The sequence below is a fragment of the Clytia hemisphaerica genome, unplaced genomic scaffold (assembly GCF_902728285.1).
Source record: "Clytia hemisphaerica strain Z4C2 unplaced genomic scaffold, Clytia hemisphaerica genome assembly, whole genome shotgun sequence".
In the NCBI taxonomy this organism is placed as follows: Eukaryota; Metazoa; Cnidaria; class Hydrozoa; order Leptothecata; family Clytiidae; genus Clytia; species Clytia hemisphaerica.
This window is the reverse complement of record NW_027104020.1, coordinates 261,363-274,256: the sequence shown is the minus strand read 5'-3', so window position 1 is coordinate 274,256 and position 12,894 is coordinate 261,363.

Genomic DNA, 12,894 nt, shown 5'->3' with positions numbered 1-12,894 from the left:
TTCAGCTTTCATGTTTCATATTTTGGGCAGTCTCTATTAACCCGACACCGACCTCGACCCTGACCCTTGAAAAAGGCCGACCCTCGACCCTTGGAAAAAAGCCGACCCTCGACCAAAATACAATAAAAAGCCGACCCTGCGTAAAAAAACAGTTTTTTGCAAGTTTTTTACAATGTTTTAAAATGAGATTGACATATCCTAATACTAAAGATTGAGCAGACAAGCAGGGGCTGGGAAACTTTTTATAAGAATATATCAACGCCTCGTCGTTGAACCCCCCCGGGTATTATCATCTGCTTTTTTATGTTTTACTGTAATGAGTGGAAGATAACATAATCTCTCGTGCGTCAATGTAAACGTAAGTTAAGCCTAAAATGTTGGTCAATAAATATGATGCCCAGAGGAGCCCCCCCCCCCGGGCTTGTGAAGAATGGATCTCATCCTCCTCTCCCCCCATCCGATGACTATTCTTAAAGTATTCTTTAAGTGTTCTAATAATCAGTTTATGGAATATTCATCCAAAAAAATTCTTATAAAAGTCGCTAAAGCATTTTTTTACCCAGGGTCGGCTGTAGCATGGTATGGGTTGAGAGTTTGAATTTCTCAGATCCTAATAACGGTTGAAAACATAGCCAATCAAATTTTGTTATTCTTTTACTGGTCACACTTTCTTAGAGAAAGCGCAACTTTCAAAATTTGGTTTTTATTTTAGTAAGTGAGGACAGCGCTAAATTCGAATTTCCCACTGTAAAAAATGTGAGTCCAATATTGGACTCACAGCTCGAACCCGTCTTGTGTACATCAAATTATAAAAAAACACACGACGGTTCTCCTGTCTAGGTCGGCTGCTTTTTATTGTATTTTGGTTGAGTGTCGGCTTTTATCCAAGGGTCGAAGGTCGGCCTTTTTCAAGGGTGTCAGGGTCGAGGTCGAGGTCGGATTAATAGAGATTGCCCATATTTTGAAAGGTAATCGAGACTATTCAAAACAAAGATCAATAAGAATAGGGTTTTCCAGAGAGATACAGCGGTTTTCCACATTTTACCTACCTAACTATCCAAAAGTCCAACCAACCACCAAATTAATCCAGTTGGTTTAATTTGAAACATATGACGTAGTTGGGCCAAATAAACTAATCAGTGCTCGAAAAATGATTGGAATGTTTAGCAAACTTTCAGATAGTTAGCCGTAGACACGGTACAGGCAAAATAAAGCCAGTAAACAAGCGCTATTCGAGCCGATAGGTACCATCTCAGTTTAAACTTTCAAGACAGGATTCAGATAAGTATACCCAATTTCTTTTTTCAAACAACCTACTTTACTTACTTGGCTGCTCTGGTCTGGCTCCAGAAGCTAGCTAGTTTCAATTTTTCTTTTTAACTGTTTAAGTTTTAAATTTTCTTTGCTTTGTGGTCTTTGCTTTTGGCCTTTGGTTTAAAAACAACGAAAAACCAGAGGGTGTCAATCGAACAACTTTGAACAAAAATTGCAATCGAATGTAATCGAACGCGATCAATTAATTGCAATTCAATTGTCGAACGTAATTGTATCTCAATCAAACGGAAGGTGATAGAAATTGACCGTCAACCGAACATCCCCCTTCTGTTTTTAACTACTTCCTATCTCTCTATTTCCTTTTCTATTTTCTGACTTTCAGGACTTTCTGAGACTTGTTTTCTGATTTCTACTAGCTTTTCTATGAATTTGATATTTCAAACTTTCTCCAAATATCGACCCGACCGGGATTCAAACCACCAAATGAAAGAATCTCTGATCAGAAACCCAGCGCGCTATCTGTTGAGCCACACTCGCACAGCAGAACACAAAATTTGTAAGTACTTATAGAATGACAAAAAAGGTAATGTTATTATAATATGGGTAAAAGTACCCCTTTTTTAACCTGACTGAAATTCGAGCCGTTACTAGCAACCCTGCGGGGCCCAAGGCGCCGAGTATGCACCCGGCACAGTGACAAGCCGTTACTAGCAACCCTGACCCTACCAACTGTTAGTTAATCAATTCCAAACAACAAAACCCCCGGAAACACAAAATCGTAGATAGGAAAAAAAAACATGTTCGACTGACGGTCAATTTTTATCATCTTCCCAATCAAACAGCCGATTCCTCGGTAATATTGGATTGTGTCCAGTGCAGTGTGGAAACGATGCAAAGTCCACGTCGAATTGTTATTTGATTAAAGTAAGGTCCACCCCAAAAGAAGTTCGGCTTGTAGAAAGGCAGGCAAAATTGCAGGGAGGGGGGGGTAAGCCCCCAACGGGTTAAGGGCTGAGCCCTGGTGGTTCAGGGGGTGCCCAAAAGGCCTGAGATTTTGATCTTCTCATGCGGTTTGTGTAATTTACGATGTGCGATCCAACGATTCACGATGTGCGATGCACGATCCATGCATATATTATGTTAATTATTCTAATTATGCACGAATAAGTTTTCATAATGCTAGCTCCAAACATCATATAACAATAACGAAAAAAAAATTTTAAAAAGAAGGGGAAATAATTTATCATAATCAGAATGATTAAAATAACTTATATCTTCTGTGTAGAAAAAAAACAAAAATTGATAGCGAAAGAAAGAAAATGTTCGCCACATGCCTCACCCGTTTTTAAAATGAAAGAAAAAGCCTTGACGTCATAGAAAAGTTTTGGCGTAAACTCATTTTTGTACGTTCATTATGTTTTTAAGAACAGTGAATAAGGTAAATAAGGAATTATTGCCTACATTATTACTTTTGGCATGTTCTTATAAAAGCCTTTCAGTTTCACCAACTGAATTGCAACTGGTGCTTTTATTTATTTGATCTTTTTCTTTGTTTGATGATCAATTTAATTCATTTGATCTTTCTCAAAAAAGGTGAGTTTATACACGTGCTCTTCATTAAAAAACGTCTTCCCTACTTTACCACAACATTGTAAATTTTTGTTTATAACCCTGTCTCAATCCAATGCATTTGGTTGGTTTAATCGGAAAAACGTTTTTTTTTTAATAAAGAAAGCAAAAAGGTTACAAGATATTCAATTCAAAGCACGGACAAAAAAGTTTATGTTTTAATTTGATTTGATTGTCGAGGTTAAAATATATACACGCATACTTTAAATTGATTTTCCAGGAATACAAGAGAAGGAATTAAAATTATGTGATCACTAAAACCTGTAAATGCATAATTAGAATAATTAACATAATATATGCATGGATCGTGCATCGTGCATCGTGAATCGTTGGATCGCGCATCGTAAATTACACAAACCGCTTCTCATGCCTAAGAGTTGCTCAAAATTTGTAGAAAAGAGCTTGAATTGCTGGTACTTCTAAGAAAGAAATGAATTACTGTAAGATAAATGAATCAGTGCCGTAGGAAGCATTTTGATATTAGGGGACATACGTTCAGTGACACTGTGAGGGCCAACCATGGTTTGGCCGGAGGGGGGAAATTTTGAAATCTAGAGCTCTAAATTGGCTAAAAACACAGTCAAAAGAATTAAATAATTCGAATGAAGGCAAAATGTAAAGGTAAAATACTCCATTTTATGAAGAAAATCAATCTTAACACCCCCGGTAGCTACGGCACTGAATGAATCATGACCATGATCCATATTTTAGGAATTACTGAAATGGGATTAGGGATTAATGAATTAAAAGCGCTTTATATTCTATTTACACTCTACGTTGTTATATGACGGTCAAGGGAGAGCAAGGTGGATGCGTTTAAACCTGGTGTAATGAAATTGGGCGTAAAAGCTTTGACTTACGCCGATATCTTACTTTATATTCACTCCTTGCACCAATACGCCAAAAGATTTACTGCCTCACCCCGAATATATTCAGCGTGCTGTTCACTAATTCCAGCCTGGGCTGGGATTGTGTTCGATTGCGTTCGAGTAAGGTTAGATTGGTTCGATTTATAGTTGACTATGTTCGATTGGTTCCATTGTCAGTTACATACATTCGATTTAATCTTCAATTTCATTCGATTACGATTATGTTTGATGAGTTTGATTGCGATTAAATTAAATGGCCTGATATATGTGGTATATCAGGTTTTAGATTCATAGTGTTATGTTTTTATCTGTACTCTTCATTCAGCCTCTGTTTCATGTAGCCTCACTCTCATGAGTATTTAAAGAGCACATGGTACCTGAACAGCCTTTTTCTTCAGTTCTTCACTGTGCATGCTGACCTGTATTTTTGCTGATTTATTATACAAACTTTTCTGAAACTTACTTTACGTTACCTAGAGAAGGTTGAAGCCACCATTCTCGAGGAACTAGCGGCTGGAAATTATCGCATTGCTAATTGCAAACCTACCATTGTCAGTGCACTTGGAGCCGTTCCAAAGCCAGACTCTGAGGATTTGCGCATAATCCACGATTGCTCCATGCCTCCGGGGCGTGGGGTAAACTCTTTCATTGACATTGAAAAACAAAAGTTCCAGACCCTAGATGATGCTACTAAACTGATAGGGAAGGACTTTTACATTGCTAAGGTGGACCTTCGCAGGGCCTATCGCTCTGTTCCCGTCCACCCTGGAAACTACTCAGCACTAGGTTTGAAGTGGCGGTTCAAGGATGACCGACATTCCACCTACCTAATAGACACACGTCTTCCGTTTGGAGCTCGCAGTGCTCCTGGTATTTTTCATCGTATCACACAGTCTGTTAAGCGCATGATGGCCAAGAAAGGATTCTCTAAACTGGTTGTTTACTTGGATGACTTTCTTGTAGTTGGCCGTACATTCAAAGAATGTCAGCGAGCATTTGACACCCTCTGTGCCCTCTTACTTGAACTGGGTTTCATGATAAGCCCAAGCAAGTTGGTCCAACCCTGCCAGAAACTTACCTTTTTAGGTGTGGACATTGACACACAGTCCTTGTCCCTTTCTTTGTCTCAAAGGAAGCTCAGGGATCTCAAGGACCTGCTATTCTCTTTTCAAACTAGAGTGCGAGCGTCCAAGAGACAGCTTCAACAATTAGCGGGTCGCCTTAACTGGGCCTGCAAGGTGGTTCATGGCGGTAGAACCTTTCTTCGGAGGATCCTTGATCTCATGTCCCCCCTTGCCTCCCAGTCTGCTAAGTGCTTGCTCTCAGAGGAGTTTTTCAAAGACCTAGATTGGTGGGTTAGTTTTTTGGAAGTTTTCAATGGGTTTTGTTCATTCCATGACTCACGCCCTGTTACTAACCTCCACACAGATGCATGCAACTGGGGAATCGGTGCATCCTTTGGAGAGGATTGGTTCTATTCTAATCTTCTGGTGGATGCTCCTGAACTGTCAGGTCTTCATATCACGTACAAGGAAGCTTTATGTGTAGTTTTTTCTGCGGAGCGTTGGGCGGAATCATTCAAGAATAAGGTAGTCCACGTTTACTGTGACAACCAAGCGGCTGTTGCTATGCTAAACAAGGGTACCACAAAAAATCCGGTTATGATGACTTACCTGAGACGGCTCTTTTGGTGTTCTGCCATGTACAATTTCCGTCTTCGGGCATTTCATATTCCGGGAAAATTGAATGTTCTGGCAGATCATATCTCTCGTCTTCACTTCCGTCCTAACATGCAAGCTTTTTGTCACCATCTGCTTGCCTCCGGGGGGATGCCAGCCCTTGTAGCCCCTGCCACGCTACACATGTCTCCCTTGTCATACTTCTTTCTGCTGGGTCTTTACTCCTCTAGCCTCTGTTTTTCTTCTGCCTTTTAGGTCGAGCACTGTCCTCCTCTCTCTTGGCAGACGTCCTATTCTACAGACAGGCCACCTATGCTCCCAACACTATGAAGGCCTACCGTACTCACCGCAATACATACTTCCGTTTTTGCAGCCTACTGGGCATTGAGCCAGCACCTATTTCTACTGTTCACCTCTGTATGTATGCTGCATACCTAGCTAGATTTCTTTTGCCGCAATCTGTTTGTATATATATTAATTTTGTGGGTATTTTTCACAGGGACCAGGGCCTCCCTAACCCACTGACGGATAACTGGACCCTCTCCACTGTCCTGAAGGGTATCAAGCGCACCTTAGGCTCCCCTCCTCTCCCAAGGCTCCCTATGACCACAGACATCCTGCTTCGTATCCGTGGTCTCCTCAATCTCATGGATAGTAAGCATGCGTCATTTTGGGCAGTCTGCTTGGTCTCTTTTTTTGGGTTTTTCCGTAAGAGCCATCTCCTGCCTTCTTCTGTGTCAGAGTTCTCCCCCTTGACCTACCTCACTCGTTCGGACTTTAGCTTTTCTGGGTCTTCAATTCTGATCAGGGTCAGGTGGAGTAAGACGATCCAGTTTGGTCAACGCATTGTTACCATTCCACTGGTTGCAAGCTCTTCTCCCCTGTGTCCAGTTTGGGCCGTGTCCCGTGCGTTCTCTCTCACTCCTCATACTCGTCCCAATGACCAGGCCTTTTGCTGGAGGGATTCTTCTCGTGTCACTTACCGGATCTTCACGTATAAGGAGTTCATGCATTCACTGCAGTTCTTCCTCACTCGTTTAGGTCTCAATTCCGCTCAGTATGGTTCCCATTCCTTCAGAAGGGGTGGTGCTTCCCTTGCCCTTGAAGCTGGCGTCCCGCTGGACACTATAGCTGTCATGGGTGACTGGAAGTCTGACGCTATTTACCTTTACCTGCACATGCCTTTGTCCCAGCGCTTGCGTGCCCAACATTCCATCACTTCCTTTCTTGAGTGCTAGTCCTAGTCTTTCACTGTGCCCCACCTATATATAGCTTTTCCTAATATATATATTTTTTTTTTCCCACTACATTCTCACATTGGGTTTGGACCTATCTCTTTTTGTATATTTTTGTCCTAGCCCATGCTAGTCTATTCAGAAGAACTGTGATTGTACCAATGACAGGTACCCTGTGTCCTTTTCTTACTCTATGTGTTTAATGGCCTGATATATGTGGTATATCAGGTTTTAGATTCATAGTGTTATGTTTTTATCTGTACTCTTCATTCAGCCTCTGTTTCATGTAGCCTCACTCTCATGAGTATTTAAAGAGCACATGGTACCTGAACAGCCTTTTTCTTCAGTTCTTCACTGTGCATGCTGACCTGTATTTTTGCTCCTCCTCCCTCCCCGACATCTCATGGTGTTCTAATAGGTTTATTATTATTATTTTTATTATTTTTACTGTGTATTCGCTGAAGGTTATGTACCTATATTTGCTTTATACCTCTATTGTCATTTTCATTTTACATTTTCTTTAGCACATTTTTATTTAATGCTGTTTGCTATTACTCCCCGTGTAGTTTTTGTTTTCATATTGCTATATACTATACTCTATGTTTTCAGTTTGTCAGTTGGCCATTATTAGTATTATATATATATGTATATTATTTTTTTTGTTCTCTCTTATATGTGTTTGTGTTATTTCATGTTTACCTATCTCTTTTTGTATATTTTTGTCCTAGCCCATGCTAGTCTATTCAGAAGAACTGTGATTGTACCAATGACAGGTACCCTGTGTCCTTTTCTTACTCTATGTGTTTAATTGGATCACTCTGTTAGGACTTTAGCGTGGGCGGCCGAGTGCTTAAGTACCGCACCAAAGCAAATAAAATCTAATACAATTGAATCAATCGAACGTAATCGAATTCAATCAAATGTAATCAGAGCAATCTAATGGCAAATCCTGGGTAATATTCGATTGTGATTCGATTGCGTTCGACAATCGAATTGCAATTATTCGATTGTGTTCAATTGCATTCAGTTGATTAACAAAATTCCACCTTTTAAACCATGATTATTCCTGTTCCTAAAAAGGGAGACCTATCTCTAATGAATAACTATAGAGGTGTTGTGTCAATATTTCCAACAAGCTTCTACTAAATAGGATCCATGATATTGTCAATCGTACTTAACTTAGCTGGCTTCCGACCTGGTAGAAGTTGCACCCAACAATTCCATACACGTTGAAGGAACGTGTAATTGAAGGTCGGTAAGTGTAAACCGCAGGTTACAGGTTACAGGTTACAGGTCACAGGTCACAGGTTACAGGTCACAGGTTACAGGTTAACAAAACACAGACCGGAAAACTGTAACGCACTCTTAACATACAATTCATAACATACAACTCATAACATAAGTTCCTGAAAATATTATATGTAATGGAAATGTAATATCAAAATATGTTAATAATGTTATTTAGAAGACTTAAACGACAAATCATCAACCCCAAATATTGACAACAAATGACACTTAAATTATGTAAATAATGATGTTATCTCAAAGTATGAGGTTTTGTACGCCAATTAACAATAAAATATTCTTCATGCATAATAGGATGCTGACGCTGCAAGTGGATATAGATTGACAGGTTTTGAAAACAATAAATACTCCAAGAGAGCTGTTTTAGAGAGATGATAAAGGTGACGTCATTTTATCAAAAATACAAAGCAGGGGATAAAAATATTGACACATTTATAAAATATAATACCATTGACGCTATTTTCATCAATTCTTGTTATCATACCCAAGGTGATGCAGGAGATAAAATGAGATATGACATAGTGATTGCGAAATAGCTATTTTCCTGTTAGGGGGCTGTTTAAAGCAAAGGTGAGATCGATATTCGAATATTTCTTTATTCTTTGTATATAACATACGTAACATGCGTATAACATTGAAAAGATAATTTTTTTACATGTGTGATATAGATGTAATATATAATACAAGTATTACAGGTCCGTGTTATACACGGCATAAAACGCGAAACCACATGGTCAGCACGTGGGTAGATTTTTAGCTTTAAAATAGTTCTAGATCAATAAAATACCTTTGGAATTATATTTTTGACATTAACAACTGTTTTTCAAACATTTTCTTTGTGTTTTACAGTAATTGAAGCTGACCAACACTGACCTGTGACCTGTAACCTGTGACCTGTAACCTGCAACCTGTAACCTGCGGTTTACACTTACCGATTGAAGGTTGAATAATTAAACAGCTCCCACTTGTTGCTATTTTTATCACATATATTGATTTTTGACTCCATGACTCAAATGTTCAAGATTCTTCAATCCCATGGTATACCAAAAGCTATTGTTGACTTTATGTAATTATGACGATTCCAAGAGCGCTGTCCTTATTGAAAACCAAATATCCCACGGTTTTGATGTCACAACCACAGACTAAGCTGGTCTGTGTTCTGGTAACTTGAAAAGATTTGGTGTTCAGATTGCGTCCCATTCCATCTGAAGATTTAGTTATTCAAAACCACCTGTTTATCCATTCATTTCTACAGCTGTGTAACATGGATAATCACCATAGTAATGGCTTCAAATATCAACTCATTCCAAACAAGTTGCCTTAGAATAATGCTTGGAATTGAAAGACTTGATAGAGTTTGCAATCGGCAAATCTATGAAACTACCTCTCATCGTCTCCATCTCCATGTCGACTGTCAGAATGCGTCAGCTCAAGTTCACTGACCACATGCTACAAATGGATAAGAATGAGCTAATCAACACCTATGTTCTGTATTGTATCTTCTGCCACAATGGAGGTCAAAAAATGTTCTTTATCAACTCAATTTTAAAATCAATTGATCCAACTGGTGTTCTACGGCAAACAACATAATTCAAGCTGCTCAAGACAAAGACGGGTGAAGGAAACTTGCAATCGCCTGCTCCGCAGCTGAACAATTATGATGTATTTTGAAATTCATCATTAATGTGTTTTATGTTTTTTGTAATGCTGACGTCATTGAAAAATAGTTTAGGTATAAACTTATTTCTTTTTTTATGATTTTTGTTGGCCAACAAAAATCATAAAAAAAGAAATAAGTTTATACCTAAACTACTTGAAAAACACCAAAAACATTGATTTTTCGCCTTAAAAATGCCATTTCTCGGGACCAGGTGGTCGCAAACTTAATAAATAAACCCATTTTCTTTATCTACTTTTCACGCTGAATCTGTTTGTAGCCTCAGATATTAGATTTTCAAACTTCGAAAAAACCGTTTGTAAAGGGGTAAGTTCTTTCGATTAACTAAAAATCGATTCACTGGAAAACTGTTGGAGATTCGAAGGGCAAATTTTTTTTGTCAATTCTACACCCTACTAGGGCATAGTATCAAAAATTTGCCCTGATCTAAGGGGTGCCCTACGAAGTGACAGAATTCACTACCTCAGCCGCTGGTCTAATATAGAACAAGATCCTTACACATGCACACTACTTGTACATGGGTCAATTGAAATATATCCTAACAATGTCAATTGAATATTATACATATGTATGTATAATTCTAGTGACTATGATCCTAAAAAAACTACTATGAAGCCGCTATGCGTCAGTCTTGTAACTGTAAGGAAAATAAAACATGTGTGGCCGTCATTGCGTATAGTCCTCCTCAGCAAATTGTACTGGGGCTCTCCGTGGTCTCATTGACCTACAAGCAAAATCATGTCTGATTGGGTGAATACCCTCGTGTTGTGGAGCAGGGTTGGCAACTTTACCATCTCGTTGGAGGAGCGCTTGTGTGTGATGGGGTTGGTTCTTCAAAGTCCCATTGCGTCTGCGTGTTTCTGATGTTCTTCTCTTCTTCTTGTTGTTGTTGTTGTCGTTGTTGATTCTCTGGTTTCTTGTAGATTTTCCATTTCTGCACGTCTTTTGTGATGGTTCGATCTGGTCGTGCTGCTGTGATTTGGTGTCCATTGATTGAGACGACTTCAAATGATGATAGGTCAAAGGGTGGTTTGGATTTGGTGCTCTTTTGTTTCAGGAGAACAGTGTTCCCAAGCTGGATGTTGTGATGCTTAACATGCGGCTTGTTGTCTTTGTAGTGGGATTGCTTCATCTTCTGTTTGATCTCCTTTTCTCTGGCTTTGGTGATGTCTTTTCTGCTGACTTTTTCATCTTGCTGTGGTAGACGTGAGTGGAATTTTCTGCCAAACAGGAGCTCTGTTGGTGCCTTATAACATTCAATTCAAGTACATCAACTTTCAGGGGTCCCTCAACAATGAAAAAGGCAGAGAGAAGAGCATCCTTAGCTAAATCTACAAATTAATCGTTTCCTGAGAAAATTTTACTGTTTCTACTGTGTCCTTATCCTTATTTCTTAATGACTAATTATTCAGGTGCTACTCATTAAAAGACACCCAGGCTGCAAATAAATATTTTTAGTCAATCGGACATCATGTCCGACAGAAATGAAATCCTGTCCGTCAAACTCAAAATCCTGTCGGTCATTCAGTGTATATTTTTTTTTTAAGTTACGGAGAAAGCGAGTAGAAAAAATAAAAGTTTCCTTTGAACAGTTTGTTACTGTATATAACAGAGAAATTGATTCGATAAAAGTGATCTTAGAAACACTCTTAAAAGTTAAGAAGAAAGCGAGTTGATAAAAGTTTAACTTTGAAACACCCTAGAAGTTACGAAGAAAGCGAATTGATAAAAGTGATCTTAGAAACACTCTTGAAAGTTACGAAGAAAGCGAGTCGATAAAAGTTAACTTAGAAACACTCTTGTGAAAGTTATGAAGAAAGCGAGTTGATAAAAGTGATCTTAGAAACATTCTTGAAAGTTACGAAGACAGCGAGTCGATAAAAGTTAACTTTGAAACACCCTTGAAAGTTACAAAGAAAGCGAATTGATAAAAGTGATCTTAGAAACACTCTTGAAAGTAACGAAGAAAGCAAGTTGATAAAAGTGGTCTTAAAAAACTCTTGAAAATTACAAAGAAAGCGAATTGATAAAAGTGATCTTAGAAACACTCTTGAAAGTTACGAAGAAAGCGAGTCGATAAAAGTTAACTTTGAAACACCCTTGAAAGTTACAAAGAAAGCAAATTGATAAAAGTGATCTTAAAAACAAAGAAGGTTACGAAGAAAGCAAGTTGACAAAAGTAATTTAGAATCACTCTTGAAAGAGTTACAAAGAAAGCGGGTTGATAAAAGCGATCTTAGAAACAAAAAGTAACGAAGAAAGCAAGTCAATAAAAGTTAACTTAGAAACACCCTGAAAGCTAGTCTAGCAAGCTAGACGACTAATTCAGACATATTAGAAATAAAGCAAAAAAGTAAATTTTAGTCGTCTAGAAACCTTTGTGCACTAACTCCAAACAAAAAAAAAGTGTCAATATCGCAATTAAAATTTTTTCCCGCTCAAAAAGAATTCTTGAAAATAAAATGTGTGTGGATTTGTGTGTTAAAAATGTTTCATTTGAGTTGATTTTATTTTGAGAGTTTGTTATTGGTTAATAAATTGTTTTCTCGCTACGCAAGTTTCTGCGTAGCTAGGCCCGGTATCTATAAGGCTGGAACACCGGATTCTTCCAGTCGTTTATACAAACTAAATCCCGTATCATTATTTGTGTTTATTATTAGTATTACATGCATTATAAACGACTCCAGTCTACCTGAAAGCTACAAAGGAAGCGAGTATTAAAAGAATAGGCTAAGTAAGAGACAGGGGTGTAAGAGATTTATTTTCAACTCTCAAGTTAATGGTTTATTCCTTTTTTCATTCGGACATCATGACCGACACAAAAGATTTTCAGTCGGTCAAATAGCTTTTTCAGTCGGACATTGACCGATGACCGACGCTTATTTGCAGCCCTGGACACCCGTATATGATTGTTGTGTAGGGATTACAGTTTAAAGATCAATCCTACCAGACAGAAGAACAAACAACTCTCCACTCTTGGTTGTAGCCAAGGTTCTAAGCTTATACTAAGTATATATTATTTTTCTTTTTTTTTCCAACTGGAAAAATGTAATGTTTTGTATATAAAACGTTAGATGTTTCTAGCTTGGAATCAGGCAGTTAGCTTGCCTTCTCTTTAAAAAACATCTTATGGATGAAACAAGTTGTTATCATTGTTTAGATATTGTGAATGGGATTTGAAATTTCCCTAATTTGTGGATAAGTTATTTTTGTTTCTAGTACCT